Raw genomic sequence first — 15,488 nt, 5'->3', positions numbered from 1 at the left:
CTCCATACGCTGCATAAATTGCTTCAGTTGCTTTAATCCCTAGGGTAAAGTTGTTCAAACTGTGGGTCGTGACCCAGAACTCAGTCTGGAATGGAAGGGACTCGGTCGCGACAGCCCTGGTCAGCACCGCCGGCTGGGCTATTAAAAGTCCTGTTGGCGGTGCTGCCCAGCTTAGGCAGGCTAGTGCCTACCTTTCTGACACCATGCTGTGCCCCGGATGCAGCCAGCAGCGGGGCCACAGGACTCTGCGTGCTGCCTCTGCTCTGAGCACTGGCACGGGCCAATGGGCGCTGGGGGTGGGTGAGGCGGTGCTTGCTTGTGCGCCTCCACCTAAGAGCCAGACCTGCCGCTGGCCGCTTCTGGGGCGCAGCACAGTCCGCGGTGCCAGGACAGGTGGGAAGCCTGCCTCTGCACCCCAGCTGCACTGCTTACCAGGAGCCATCGGAGGTAAGTCCACACCACAACCCTGCATCCCAGCCCTGAGCCCTAACAAACCTGAAACCCCTTCCTGCACCCTAGAGCCTGCACTCAGAACCCTGACCTCCTCCTGCACCCCAGGCCAGAGCCCCTCCTATACCCCAAACCGCTCATCCCCAGCTCCATTGGGTCACGGACATCAACAATTTTCTTCAACTAGGTCCCCAGAAAAGAAGTTTGAAAACTACTGCCCTGGGGACAAATCCTGGCCCAAGCCTGCGTAGAGAGGAGTGCAGAGGGGAATGCCACAGGGGCCTGAAAAGGGAGGAGTGGCTTTCTAAGCCAGACTGTAATAGCCTATCTCCGCATTTACCACTCTCTACTCTCTCATGGAAGCAAAGAGTGGTGTAGCTGACCCACCCACTCTGTGTCCACATCCCTATGAGCTAGGGTGACCAGATAGCAAGTGTGAAAAATTGGGACAGGGTGCGGGAGGTAATAGGAGCCCATATAAAAAAAGCCCAAAATATCAGGACTGTCCCTATAAAATCAGGACATCTGGTCACTCTATTATGAGTCCCCAGGTAGTTGAGGTGGGGCTTCTTCCATCCCCCAACTCATCTTCCTGGAAATGGCACTGGTTTTGCTGGGAACAGCAGGGGATGGAATGCCTTTACTCGAGTGCTTTTGGTAACAACTTGTTTGTGGAGATTCAGATCCCCACGCTGTCCTAAACCACACAAATGTTGCATCACCAGTTAACTGTTAAAACATTGCGCAATATTTTTGTTCCAAACCTGGCTTGATTTCTGAGGCCTCTATCCTTATAACTTTTGCTGGTATAACAACGTTGGTTAGGGGGGGTGAGATTTTTAATAACTTTTTATACCAGCAAAAGTTCTAGGCAAAATGCATTTATATTGGCCAAAAAAAGGTTTCTTTTTTCCCAAAATAACTTATTTCAGGGAACTGGTAAAGATTTCAGGTTCAGGCAAAAGTACTCTTTTGCCAGTATAAACTGCACTTACACTAGAAGGGTTTACCTACACAGCACTAGTGATACGCCGTTTCCAGTGTAGACTGGGTGTAAGTCTGTGAGACAAGGGTGAAGCTTCTGGCTTCAGCTACTTGAGGTACGTGAACACAGTTTCTGAGAGGAAATTTGAGATAGGAAATGTGGTTTGTTTGTTTTTTCCACACTCTAAAGGTTGAAACTATTTTGCTCCAGATCAGAAGGAAATTAAAAAAAAAATCACCTTTGTGTTGAGACTGCCAATGGAAAATACCGCCCCAGTAGAAAAGTTTGTCAAGTTATCACAACTGGAAACGGGGGCTAGACTGGCAGTTGGGGTAATCCCTAATACCAGAGTAACATGAACGGGGGCGGGGGGGGAGGGCTTCAGCAAAGTGCTACTTGGCAGTGAATGTTCCAGACAAGCATCTTTTCCTAAGTAAAACCCCTGGCTTACCCTGCATCTTGGTCACCTCTGTCCTGCCTTACTCTTAAGTATCTGCAGTCAGCGCAAAGTAGAACTGGAGTCTGGTAATAGCAAAAGCTAGTAAAAGTTACACTTTACAATGTAAACAAAGCCCCTGCTTGAGTCAACAATATTTGAACGTACACCTGCGTGATTAAGGTTTTGTCACTTTTTGTTCTGCCTCGGTTTCTCTATTTTGACTGCAATGGCAGGTGGAACAGAAACAGGTGATTATTGTTAATTCTACATCTTGTTTTCATTCATACTGCCGTGCTAAGGGGAAATGGTAACATTTAAAGTCATCATTCTTACGAAATGAACACTTGGGTAATGCAGCTTGTCACCTGAGCATTTTAATGAAGAGCCCTCAGACCATCTAGTGTCAACTGGCCACCTCACATACAGAGCATCAATCCTCTAATTATCTCTACCATACATTAGGGCAGTGATACTCTGCCTGAAGCTTGTGAGCCACAAGTGGCTCTTTGCAGCACGTGATATTAAAGCACTGTGTGATTTAATTATCAACCAATCAGGATGCTTTTACTATGTTATTAACCAACTGTAGTTGATAAAATAATAATAGTCATTTTGCTGTGAGAATATACAGCAAAATGACTATTAGTCATATGGTTTAAATATGAATATATGGTACTACAGTAAATGAAACAATGAATTCACAGTACTATGGCTCTTTTGGGTAATGTTGATCGCTATTTTGGTTCCTGAACCACCGGGGTCCAAGTATCACTGTATTAGGGAGTTGTAAGGGAAAGGAACCTTGGATATCAAGGCTGTTCCAGGGCTGTCCTAAAAAATCACCTGAAATTATTCTTTCACTTGCTCCTGAACTAAGAGGACTAATATGTGCTCCAGCGTGGAAGGCAGCTGGAAAACTAAAGTGCTTGAAAGGTGTATTTCCAGTAATGGGAAGCTGGCCTATGGTGCCTTGACATTGCAGAAGCCTTTGCAGACACCCACTGTGCCTCAGGGCTGCAGAATGTCCCTTAGTGATGTTGAATAACAAGGAGGTGAAAGAGTGGTCTATGGCACTGAATGGACACAGACAAGTTTCCTACTGTTCTTCACAGTTAAATTCAGCTGCTTGGAGAATGCACTTCCTTGTATAGGCTTGGATGTTTAGCATCCTTAGGGAATACTCATGCAAGTCTCCACAGACACAGCCTTACAATGGTTCTGCAAGTTCCACCTGCAGAGGGCACTGTCTCATCAGTGTGAATCCACAGAGGCAACTCCCAAAGAACATTTTTCAGTGTGAGCTGCTTTCAAAGTAAGAGCTACTACACAGGTGTGGGACATAGAGATATGTGTACAATTCATTTTGTAGGCATGCTGCTCAATTCTACCTCTGTGGATGGTGCAGAAGCTAAGAGCATGGCTGCACTTGCAGATGTAGAGCGCTTTGAGTTAAACCAGCCCTTGGAGACCGCAGTAGGGAAAACACTGCAGTGTGTTCACACTGTCAGATTCAAGTGCACTAACGTGGCCACATTAGCAGCTCTTTCAATGTCACAGAGAGCAGTGCACTGTGGTAGCTATCCCAGCATGCAAGTGGCTGCAACATGCTTTTCAAATGGGGGGGGGTGGGGTGGGGTGTGACAGGGAGTGTGTTGTGTGTATGTGAAAGGAGCAAGAGTGTGTTTCTGGGGGGCTGAGAACATATCAGCATGCTGTCTTGTAAGTTCAGACAGCAACAGACCCTCCTCTCCCCTGCCCCTCTCTCTCTCTCTCTCTGGCACAGTCACAGCAAGCAGCATTCCATACTAGTGGTTGCTTTGTCCTGGAGCAGATAAGCATGCCGGCTGTCAGAAATGGAGCTTTGAAAGGGGAGTTCAAAACAATGACGAGAGTGGCCACTTGACTTAAAGGGATTATGGGAAGTTTCCAGAGGCCGATCAAAGCGCGATAATGCAACACCTTATTCACACTGACGTTGGGGCGTTTCAGCCAGGGCGCAGCAAATGTTATGCTTCTCGTGGAGGCGGATTACCAGGAGTGCTCCAGCTGCAGAGTCCAGGCGCTCTAAGTGCCTTGCCAGCATGGATGGGGTCATGAGTTAGCACATCTGGAGTCAGAAGCCCTAACTCACAAGTGTAGCCATGCCCTAAGTATGGCTGTATTGGTACAACTGGTCAAAAGTCGTATGGAGAGCAGCAGCAGAACTGACTCAATTAAAGGGTAACTGCAGCAAAAACTATTGTTGGCCTACAGACTCCTCACTTCAACGCTACCCTGAACACAGCAGTGCATTGTGGTTGAAGCATATATTACCAACTTTGGCCTGTTATATCCAGAATAGGGGATTCATAGAGCAGGAGAAAGCAGGGCACAAAGGGGCTAAACCGCAATGGCATGTTTTAAAATAAAATTGAGATTATTCAATACAGTAGAACCTCAGATTAAGAAATGGCCAGGCAACCACACACTTCATTTGGAACCAGAAGTACACAATCAGGCAGCAGCAGAGGCCAAAAAAAAAAGTCAATACAGTACCGTGTTAAACATAAACTACTAAAAAAAATAAAGAGAGCGTTAAAAAAAAAACAAACCTCACTTGACAAGATTTGGAAACTCTTTCTGTGCTTGTTTCGTTTAAATTAAGATGGATAAAAGCAGCATTTTTCTTCTGCATAGCAAAGTTTCAAAGATCTGTTAAGTCAATGTTCAGTTGTAAACTTTTGGAAGAACCACCATAATGTTTTGTTCAGAGTTACAAACATTTCAGAGTTAACAAACAACCTCTATTCCTGAGGTGTTTGTAACTCTTGAGGTTCTACTGTATCCTGGTTAGCAAATATTAGTTTATTTACATTCATATGGTTCAGAGTCTTCTATAGCCAAATATACAATGTACTCTGCATGGACATTTTTGAAGCTGACAAGATATACATAATTTTACCTCCAATTCTCCTCATAAGAAAATTAGATGATGGATTTTATTGTATAGCAATAATACATTGCACTCCTGTAGTGCTCTCCTTCTAAGAATCTCAGCGTGCTTTGCAAACATTAGTAAATTAATCCTCACAACAGTTCTCCTATAGCCAAGGAGCATCGGTGCTGGTCACTGGAAGATAAAATACTAGACTTCTATTGGTCTAATCTGTTATGGCAATTGCTAAATAAATGTTATGGTTTTAACTGCTCGGTCTATGGCTTTGACCTGTTTTTATTTGTAAACTATTTCTATAGTCTCTATTACAATCCTTGCAATCCCTTGTTGCCTTTCTTTTGCATCTGTGAAAGGAGTATTTTGGTTATTATTGCCCAAAACTGCTCAAGATTTTGTCTCTTTGGGGGAGGGAAAACCCATGAAACTTTAGTCTGTTTATTTAATACCTTAGCATTTGTAAACCCTGATTAATCAGTGGCAGTTCACACCTCTAGTGTAACTATTTTTATACAATGGCCTGGGAAGTTTTTTTAGGAAAGTGTTTTGGAAGTGGAAACTATATTGTGCCACAACTGATTTCCCCACAAGTACAGCACTTCGCAATCAGTCATACCTGGAATAATGGGATACATTTCATTTGTACAATAAGATGATTTTTACTGTTTTACCAAAAATTATTTTGTGCCACAAGGGTAGTAGCATAATTCACAGTACTGCACCAATTATACTCACTTCCACCTTTTTTCCAGAGAGTCATTTCCTCTTAGGGAAGAGTCATTGTAACCGGATAAAAGAAAAAACCTGAATTTGGCAGCATGAAGCTACAGTAAAACTTTAAAATGTTGCTCTGGCAATGTCGCAGAAGTCATAATTCATGTACTTTTCGGGCTGATCACACTGATTCAATTCAAACCATAGTAAAAGCATGCTCGCAAATCCTGAAAGGAATAGGCCATTTTATAGCACTATGTAGAGGCAGCACAGAGTCAAGTCTGAACCGCATATTACTGAACTGGTGACTAAACCAAGATACCTAATAGAAGAGTCAATGGAAAAATGCATCACAAAATGGATTTAGCACATTTATTGGACAAGTGTAGTTCCGATTATGAATACTGACCAGCCTACAAGGGAGTGTACAGAGGTATATTTCGCAAAAACAGTGAAGTCTTACAGTTAGATTGTGCCTTTGCACTGTCTAAAGCAGAGGTCTCCAAACTGTGGGGCGCAACCCCCTGAGGGGGTGCAGAGGAATGAGAGGGAGAACGCAGCTAAGGCCTGGGCCTGCCCTGAGCTGTGGCCCCAGCCTCAGATCCAGGGGGTAGTGGCATGCAGACAGGAGTAAGATGGGTGCGAGGTAAAAAGTTTGAGGACCACTTGTCTAAAGCATATGGCAATGCATAGATGCCCCACTCTAAGGAAGGAATTGTGCCTCAGTACACTGGCAGTGGCATGTAGGGTACACGTAGCTACACGCCACAGTAACATGCAGGCAGCATCCGCACTGCTGTGTACAGGTATGCATGGCAGTCCCTACTGATGGAGCCTTTCCCTGCGGCTTGAGCCTCTCACTGTGGTGGAGAAAGGCTCTGACAGTGGGATCCTACACTGCTAAAAATCACTGTGTAGCTGTGGGAGGCGCTGCTAGGGTGAAGAGAGAGCTGCGTAGGTTCAGACATCTGTACGCTACAACCTCACTATCTACACTGCTATTTATACCTGTGATAGGGAGGCATGCAGCATATGTACACAATGCGCTGCCATTAAGTGTAGTCATAGCCTCAGAGAGGCTCAATTTCCTCCCAGCTCCTACTCCGGTAGTAATGTGCTAGTCAGCCATACAAGTAGTAAGCTATCCCCCAAAGCCAGCTCAGTTCTGCTGGCTGACATGTTGAGGGCAGAACCAAGGCCCCATCCACTCCACAACCCTCTGTGTGGGGGAGGAAATAGTGGGTGCACAGTCCTCAGTCCGCTGTCTACACCCACACTATACATGAAGGCTCTTACTCTTTCTTATGCCACTGCAGTGGCACATAGCCCATAATTTGCTAAAAAAAAAAAAATCCATAGACTTTCCCCATTTCCAAGAACAGACTGAGCAACAGCATTGCTATAGTATGTCTCATTACTAAGGGCTAGATTGTGGCTCAGGCTCTCTGGATTGGTGCACAGTTAGTGAGGGTCCACTATGGGTATGGTGGAAGAGGCATTTCCACTCTTAGGGCCCCAACTGAGCTACGCTCACAGTGAGAGGTACCTCACTTCCTGTATGGTTCCAGTGATTTTAGTGGGACTGCTCCTAGAACAAGGTCCCACTCAATGGGAGTAAGAGTGGCAGAATCAGCCTCCTTTTTAGGGGCTTATTTTTAAGCCCTTTGGGTTAAAATGGCCCATGCTTGTCCTCAGTATGACGAAGGGCAGTTGATTTGGAAATCTTGCTGATTTGTCACTCTCCCCTCCCCACCATTTATCAGAGGCCTATGGGCACTCAGATAACTGAGAATTGGGGTATTTTCCATCTGGAAACTAATCCACGTTTAACGCTCAGTGAGGGCAAGTGCTTCTGCCATCTTAGAACAATGCTTAGGGCCTCAGTCCTGCAGGGAGGACTGCACAGGTGGATCTATGGGCCCACAGTGAGCCAGGGGAGTCAATGGGGCTTAGCCCAGGCCTTTAGTTCTGAAATTTTGAAGTCCTAAGTACTTGAAAATGGCAGAGTGACTTTCCACTAATGTTGTACGTGGTTACTCCTGCAGCTCCAGAACAGCGCATGGGTTATCTACAGACATTAGTCTGGAGCAAAACAAGTTTTTAATAGAACACCAAAATGTCATCTTAACAGAACCGGGAAGTTTTGTCATTTAAAACTTAACACAGATTCTGAATGTTGGCCCTAAGGCCCCCTTAGAGCTGGAATTGGGGCTTTTACACCAGAGGCCACAGCAAAGCCACTCAGGCCCAGAAGCACCAGGGAGACTGGGTGGAGTCACAAGGCATTTAGGCACCATACTGAAATCAGTGGGAGTTAGGTACCTAAGCACCATTGTGTAGCTGACCCACTGAGCCTCAGAGACACTTTCTGATGGCTGCTCATGTTCATGCACAGTGAGCACTTTGTGCCAGTCTCCCCGTGTACTCCATGAGCTGACAGAGGAGAGAGGGGTAATGGGCAGGCCTTTTTCCTGTCTCCTTTTCAGATAACTGTTCCCCAGAGACAGCAGGAAGGAGCAGTCCCTGCCTTCCCTACACTGCTTTTGTGCATGGTCCTTTTATAGCCTTGCAAAGAGGGATGCTTCTTGTTCCCAACTGCAGCTGAACAAGGACAGCACATAATTTGGGCCTGAATGTCTTTCGGTAGCTCAAGTACATCCACTACAGATCTTCGGTTGGGCAACATCAAAAACAGAACACACCACACAATAGTTGGCATCAGCATTCAGAAATTTGTACCCACTTCCTGACAGATTTCCTGAAGGTTCATTAGCAGTGATTAATGGGCTATGACCATTAACCCCTGCATTCCTGAGAGATGAATGTCTTAACATAAGGTCTACTGTATACACGGGTTCTTTTCTTCTTGAAACCTTTTACAAGTTATTCACCAATTCTAACAAGATCAAAGACCAGCCTAATAGAGACCTGAATTCCTCTGGAGAGTTATCAGGTTTGTGGTGGATGTTGGGAAATAATGTAAAAGACATATATATATACAACAATCACAAGCTCAAGCATTTTTCTTTTATACATAAATCTAAAAGGCACATTGATAGAATCTAAGAGGTTTGAGGTCTAATAATACAGTACTTACATAGCACTTTACATTTTCAAAGTCCTTAAACATCAGCTGCCTGGGAAGTAGATAACTTATTGTTCCCATTTCACAGGATGGGAAATGGACACAGAAATTAAGGAAGTCTCCACTCATTCTGAGTATCCACCTCAAGATACCTATGCCCTGATTTGCAAAGATGTAGAGACTCCACAGCTTCCAGTGACTTCAACAGCGGGTTGTGGGTTCTCAGCACTTCTGAAAGTCAGGCCCAAGTTGGGAACCCAAAAACTGAGCTGCACAAAATGACTGCACATTTTTAAAAATTTAGGCCTAAGTGAGTTGCGCAAGGCTCCAGTAGGATTTCAGTCAGAATTGAATCTGAAGAATTCCTGCCTCACCTCTTGGCTTGCAAGAAAAGCAACCCAAGGCATTTGTGTGGTGGTGACGCTGTCTCAGCCCAAACTAATAAAACCAGCAACCGTTCATCAACTACAAAGAAAAGCTCCATTCTATTATGTAGTAATACTCTGAACTGTCATTCAACTCAGGGAAAAAGAGGCCAAAGAGAAATGGGTAGACACTTGACAAGTAATTTAATCTGTGTCATACAACAGCGACTGAAAGCTAAGGAGGAGTCGACTTGCAAGGAGTCCTCTATTTTCTAACACTCCAAAGCAGTCCCCAGAGTAATAATGCTCACACAAACTCCCTTCAGCAAAAAATAGCATTAATGAGAGGTGATAAATGTCTTTGTTACTCAGTGCTGTGAATATGCGGAACCACTGAGTCTTAACTCAGTTCTCCGGACACAGATTTAGCCTGCTGAGTCTATGAAATTCTCCTTTCAGCTCAAACAATTCACCACTAATTTGGTTCAATCGTGGTACACTGGGTATAGGATATTTTGGTGGGGAACATTTCACTTTAGGCTATGTCATTGGGTAGGTTTTTAGTTTAACCTACAATTAGCTTTTCCTTTGGTATCTGCCACTTCCTTGAGCTGTGATCTGTAACCTCACTTTCACTTAATCTGGAAGTTCATATACCTAACAGTGAAAAACAAAAACAGAGGGGAAAAAGCTTCTTCCTGGTTGAGGTGGATGTACAAAGAAGGTCCAAACACAGTGCAGACTTCAGCCCCACAGGAGTATCATTCAGCAGAGATCTTGGGAAGAGCAGCACATACAATAAGATTTGAATTATGTACAAAAAGGGCTTGGGATGGGAGCTAGGCATCAGTGACAATGATCATGAAGATGGCCCTGACATGCTAAATTTAAGAACGTTCAGATATTTTGGTTCAACCTACTACAGGCAAAGAGACTAGTTGTGGATCTAGATCCCAACTTCACCCAAGTTTAAGGGTATATAGAGCTAGAGTTGTAGTTCAGGCCTGGCTCTAATTATAGCATCTTCTATGCAGAAGGTCCTCATAGCGTTTCACAAGCTTTATTCTCAAAGCTCTATACAGCGGTTCTCAACCAGGGGCCGAGACCCCTATAGGGCTGCCAGCAGGTTTCAGGGCAGCTGCCAAGCAGGGCCAGCATTAGACTTGCTGGGGCCCAAGGCAGAAAGTGGAAACACCAACGCATGGGGCTAACGCCTGAGACCCTGAGCCCCACCACCCAGGAATGAAGCCAAAGCCTAAGCAATGTAGCTTCACGGAGGGGCCCTGTAGAAATTGCTCTGCTTGCTACCCCGGCTTTTATATGCAGAAAACCAGTTATTGTGGCATAGGTGGGCTGTGGTGTTTTTATAACATGCTGGGTGGGGGGGAAGGGGCTGAGAAAGAAAAGGCTGAGAACCCCTGCTCTGTAAGACACAACCAGACTTTCACCTCTACCAACAACTTTACTCATCTCACTTCAAGAAGTATTTCATCTTCAGCACTTATGCCGTACACTGTAATTTTTTTCCTAATCATGCTCACTCCTACTTACTTAATATGTAATTCCCATTTAACAAAATACTTCAAAACAAATGGAGCCAGACTCCAGCCTCTCACCAGGATGCTCTGCACCATTCTGGCAGCACAAAACAGCTGGAAACTCTGTAGACCCAGCTATTTGGGGATATCCCTTGCATAAGGCGAATTCACCAAGCAGGAGAGAGTCAGTGCTGCTACTCTATATGCCACTTCTTCTAGTGACCCTCCTCCAGCCCCCCACCCCCCGGCTGCTTTAAATTGTGCCGAATTAGCCTTGGGTTGGCTTCAGGATCTGGGATCACAGAACATCAGGGTTGGAAGGGACCTCAGGAGGTCATCTAGTCCAACCCCCTGCTCAAAGCAGGACCAATCACCAACTAAATCAAGGTGGTTCCCTCTCTAGTCTTGTGCTAAGTGCAGCTTGGCCAAACCAGAGGATCTGGTCTGTGCCCTGAATGCACACAAAGCACCATATATTTACGGCATAGTTCTGGAGTTCAGGTTGTAGGTTTGGTTGCAAGTTTGAGTTTAGGGAGGGAGCCTAGGAGAAGGTGTGATTAAAGTGATGGGGTTGGGTCATTGTTTGAAAATCAGAAAATATTGACTTAGGCTGTCTATTTCCTGGATTTTGTTTGTTTGCGGTGACATGAAATGCTGTTCAGGATCTCTAAGTTAATGTAGGAGTTTTGGGGTGTGGGGATAAATATAAAAAAAATAGTTCACTTCTACAACTGACTATTTAACAGAACAAAGCAAAGTAGCACAATGGTTTGGGACAGGAAGTGATCTTGTCTATCTTATTTAAAGAAAAGAATCACATTTTAAATGGATGAAAGTCTGGGTCATTTCCGTGGAACCGGGTCCTTCTGTATAGTGATGTTAATACTAATGTTATAACATCAGAACAAAAGACAGAAATGCAACACTGTGTGCAGAGAATGGAGCCTATGCCTGCATTTGCAGTAAAGTTCTTGTTTAACAAGCTGTTTTTGTGCTTTTTGGTTTCTTTCTTGCCTATCTTTTAGAATAAAAATAGGCTTGTATTGGGGTGAGGGGGAATAATTGAGGTAGGACGACTGCATGCTTGTAAAATTTCAGTAGCCACATTCATTTTTTCTCTCTCAAACTGAAAATGCAAAATGCCTCATGGTGACACTACAGTCTGCCAAGAGCTCACCCGATGATACACACAACTGCCGTGTGGCCTGGAATTGATCAAAAGAGCATTTTTTGGAGTAAAACTCCATATGCATGAATGCCTCTTCTAAAACCACAGTATCTAGTGCCTTTGTTAGATGGCCACAGCTCCCTGCTATCTCTGGATGATATAGTCTGGAAAAGCTTTGGTAGCTTTTGCCTTTGAGTTCTTTGTGGGGGTGTTGTCTCATCGGCTCTCTTTTCATTTTTTCATTTAAACCTGCCAAGCTGGTTTAATCATCCTTATGAACATTCTTGTTGAATCTTCTCTCTGCTTAATTCAGCAACATCTGATCCATAGAACATAACTGCTCTTGTACAATATAATATTATTCTTCTGTATCAATCAGTTTTCCAGTTCTCCAGCTGTGGGCTGTCACCAGAACTCAAAAAGCTACAGAGGTTTCCATTCCCCCATTTATGGTCTTCCATTGAAGGAGATCTGGTCAGTCACTTCCAACCAGATCTTCTGCAGATGTCAGGAGCACACCATATACAAGTCACTTGATCCCATAGTAGCTTCTTGGAAGCTCAGTAGGAATGGGCACAAGAGGTTCCGGGGCAGATCTGGAGAGGATCAGCTAAGTGTGAAGTCACAGTATAAAAAAGGTTAAGAGTCTCTGCTGCAGAATTCATGCTTTGGCAGGGCTTCCTTACCATAGTGCCTTGATCTGTCAGTCTTAGGAAAGTTGCTATATTTGTGCTCAGGTTACTTTACCCCACATCATTGTTACTGCACATGGAGATCTGGTAAATTAAAAGTGTATTTAAGCAAACTCAACAATGTGTCAGCTGGGCTTGAATGACTGAGATAGTGATTGAGGGCAACAAGTACAAAAGTACTTCCCCTGATCAGAGAGATGCTTGCAGGATACAACTGCCTACAAAATGGGCTACTCCATCCAAGGGCAGGGTGTCTAACTAACTGTGTAAGAAAGTCACAGGCTTCATAGACTTTTTCCATCTTTTCCTTCTACTTCTGTCCAACTCTTTATTTTTTAAATTATAAATAATCTGCCCCCTAAACATTTGGACAGCTGGCAAATATCATGGCTACAAGCTGAAATCTGCTTTTCCACATCCCAGTTGCGCTAGGACTGCTGATTTTTTTTTTTATTCTGAACAAATCCCTGAGGAATGTGATCAAATCATGATGTGTAGCCACAAACTGGCCCTAAATCTAAATATCCATTCTCACAGGTTACTGCCATTATTCATCCAGACTGCTTATGTTTTTAGCATCCTTTCATTTGCCAAAACCCAAACGAGGCTGTAAAATACCTTCTGTCCAGGCTAATGGCTTAACCCTTTCACTCTTGACAAGAAAAAAAAACACCTAACTCCTGACCTTTTCCTTGTTTTTTAACTGTGAGTTTGCAAAAGCAACAATCCTGATTTCCACATCATTCTCATTTCTCTGTTCTTGTTATTTTAAAACACTTATGAGGCAATGTCATAAATCAAATTCAAAGCTTGCTTAGTTTCTGTGGTGACCAGAACTAGCTACCAGCGGAAAATGTGTTTGGTAGGAGATGGAAGGGAAATTAGATCTCAGTTCAGTTTCAACATTATTGCAACTGGCAATCTCAGCAAAGAGGTGAGAGACCCTGGAGCCTGACCTACCCTCTCCTTGCTGGGGCAAGGCTGAGGTATTCAGAAGCAAGGGGATAATCCTTGCTCCACACTGTGCTGTACCTGGTTCTGTGCAGAGAAGACTCCAGTCTCCCAGGAAGTCAAGCCAGCACTTTTAACCAAATTCAATTCACTTTAAAGGAGGAGGAAAGGAGTTTCTTGACATTTCTAGGATAACTACAATATAAAATCCAAAACTCATAGCGCATTAGCTTGGCCAAGGATACTTTGCAGCATGACACAGTGGCTCACATTTTGAACTTCCGTCTTTCCTGCTGCTCAGGTCAGAAGAAGGCATTGGGAAGGTGAAGTTCATGATTCACAGAGTTCCACCTTCTAGTGGCTATTCATCAGCTTACACTGGCTGATGTGGCTGCACACTGGTTTGGCCAGTCTTCCTTCCTCCCAACTATGTGCAGTAGCACACCCCAGAGTGCACTGCTCCATATTGCTATTGATGCTGTGCTGTGTGCCTATCCTGGGGGTGCTGTACCTTCTGCAGGCACAGTGTGAGAGAGCTACCCAGGGTGGATTCTCCCAAGGGAGAATCCCCTTAGGGCAGGCACTGTGTGGATTGCCATTAGCATTGAGGGTGTACTGGGGAAAGGAGTATGTCAAGGATGTATCCATGCTGCTGTCGCCATTTTGGCTTATACTGCAAGTCATATGCAGCCTTGGGGAGGCCATAATTTAGAGCAGATCCCAGGGCTATATAAATTACACTGGCCTATTTCAGCCTTTTGAGCAGCCTACAATTGGGAGGGCACAAAGACACCTTTGCCCTCACTTTCCCCTGGGATGTACCCTCTGCAGTGCACCTTCTGGAGGCCCAGCACAGAATCTCAAATCAGCCCCTGATTTTATAAGCCGTGTCTAGACTTGAGGATTTTGATGTTACACCTCGCTGCTGTTGTGGGGACACACCTCATGTTCACACACAAAAATGCTTGGATAGGTGCACAGGTGCTGCCAGCACTGCTACAATTCCATTTGCTCAAAACAAGGCTCACTACCATTGTAACTAGACTAGGGAACTCCGGGAGAGAGAGTAATAGTGCTGCTGCCAGTGTTCCCAACACAGTCCCTATAAAGCCCCTGCAGCCCCTTCTGTGAACACTCTCTGTGCATTGCATAGCAATTCCTATACTATCACCTGATTTCTTGTTTTGAACTACTCCAATTGCTGTAATTTAATGCACGTAACTTCTTTTGTTTTGGAAGGCACAATGCAAATGGATCCATCTTCCCAAACCGGTCTGGCCCTCACAGCCATGGAAGGGTCATCTCTCATATACATGCTTTATTTTTCTATTTATAAAAATGCATTGGATCATATAATGAAAAATACATATAGTTCACATTTTAAATATAATTTGGTGCAGCACCTCGCCACCTGTGGATTACTGTTCCCACCACGCCCTGCTTTGGGGATCTGTGGGATAGGTGCCCACAGTACACTGGTACTGGAATGGTTGGAGAGAATGCTGTGTATAGACACAGCACAGTTGGGCACCTGGAACAGGAAGGCTGGTGTGAGCGCACTGCTCTGTTGGCCCATTACAATAGTTCATTTGAACCATTCTAAGTTGCAATGGTGCCATTCTCTAACATATAGTCTTGTCTATGAGGTAGATCTTACGATAGCCTGAACAATGTGATGGTGAAATCTTTGCACCATTCCTCATACAACCCTATTTGCCTTTGAGCGGAAGCATGGTCCAATACTTGGGGCTCTAGCTTGGGACTTAAAAGCCTTAGGTTCAAACTCCTGCTCTGTCACAGACTTTCTGGGCAACCTGGGGCAAGTGGCAATCTCTCTGTGCCTTAGTTACCCATCTGTAAAATGGGGATAATAGTACTGCCCTTCCTATCTACCTCAGAGGGAGGTTTTGAGAACAGATGTTTTACAAATCATGAAGTGCTCAGTTATTACAGTGATGGAGGCCAAGAAAATACCTAAAATAAAGCCGTGAGAGGATCAGAAAAGGGACAGGAAGGAGAACATACTCCAATACTTGGAACTTCTGGACAAGAAAGGCAGCTAATTCCCTGCACACTAAACATATCTGAAACAGAAAGTGATGTTTTAGCTACGGGGCATTAGAAGGGAGAGATGTCTCAATATTGGTTTTAACACTGTTTTCCGTTCTA

General features: G+C 44.5%; 1 protein-coding gene across 1 annotated transcript in view; it reads right to left on the bottom strand.

The window, feature by feature from the left end:
- RBKS (ribokinase) overlaps nucleotides 1–15,488 on the bottom strand; it is a 108,664-nt gene that overhangs the window by 2,106 nt on the left and 91,070 nt on the right. The gene's annotated exons all lie outside the window — the stretch shown is intronic.

Source organism: Gopherus flavomarginatus, chromosome 4 (genome assembly GCF_025201925.1).
Source record: "Gopherus flavomarginatus isolate rGopFla2 chromosome 4, rGopFla2.mat.asm, whole genome shotgun sequence".
Taxonomy (NCBI): Eukaryota; Metazoa; Chordata; order Testudines; family Testudinidae; genus Gopherus; species Gopherus flavomarginatus.
This window is presented reverse-complemented; position numbering and strand designations above follow the sequence as displayed.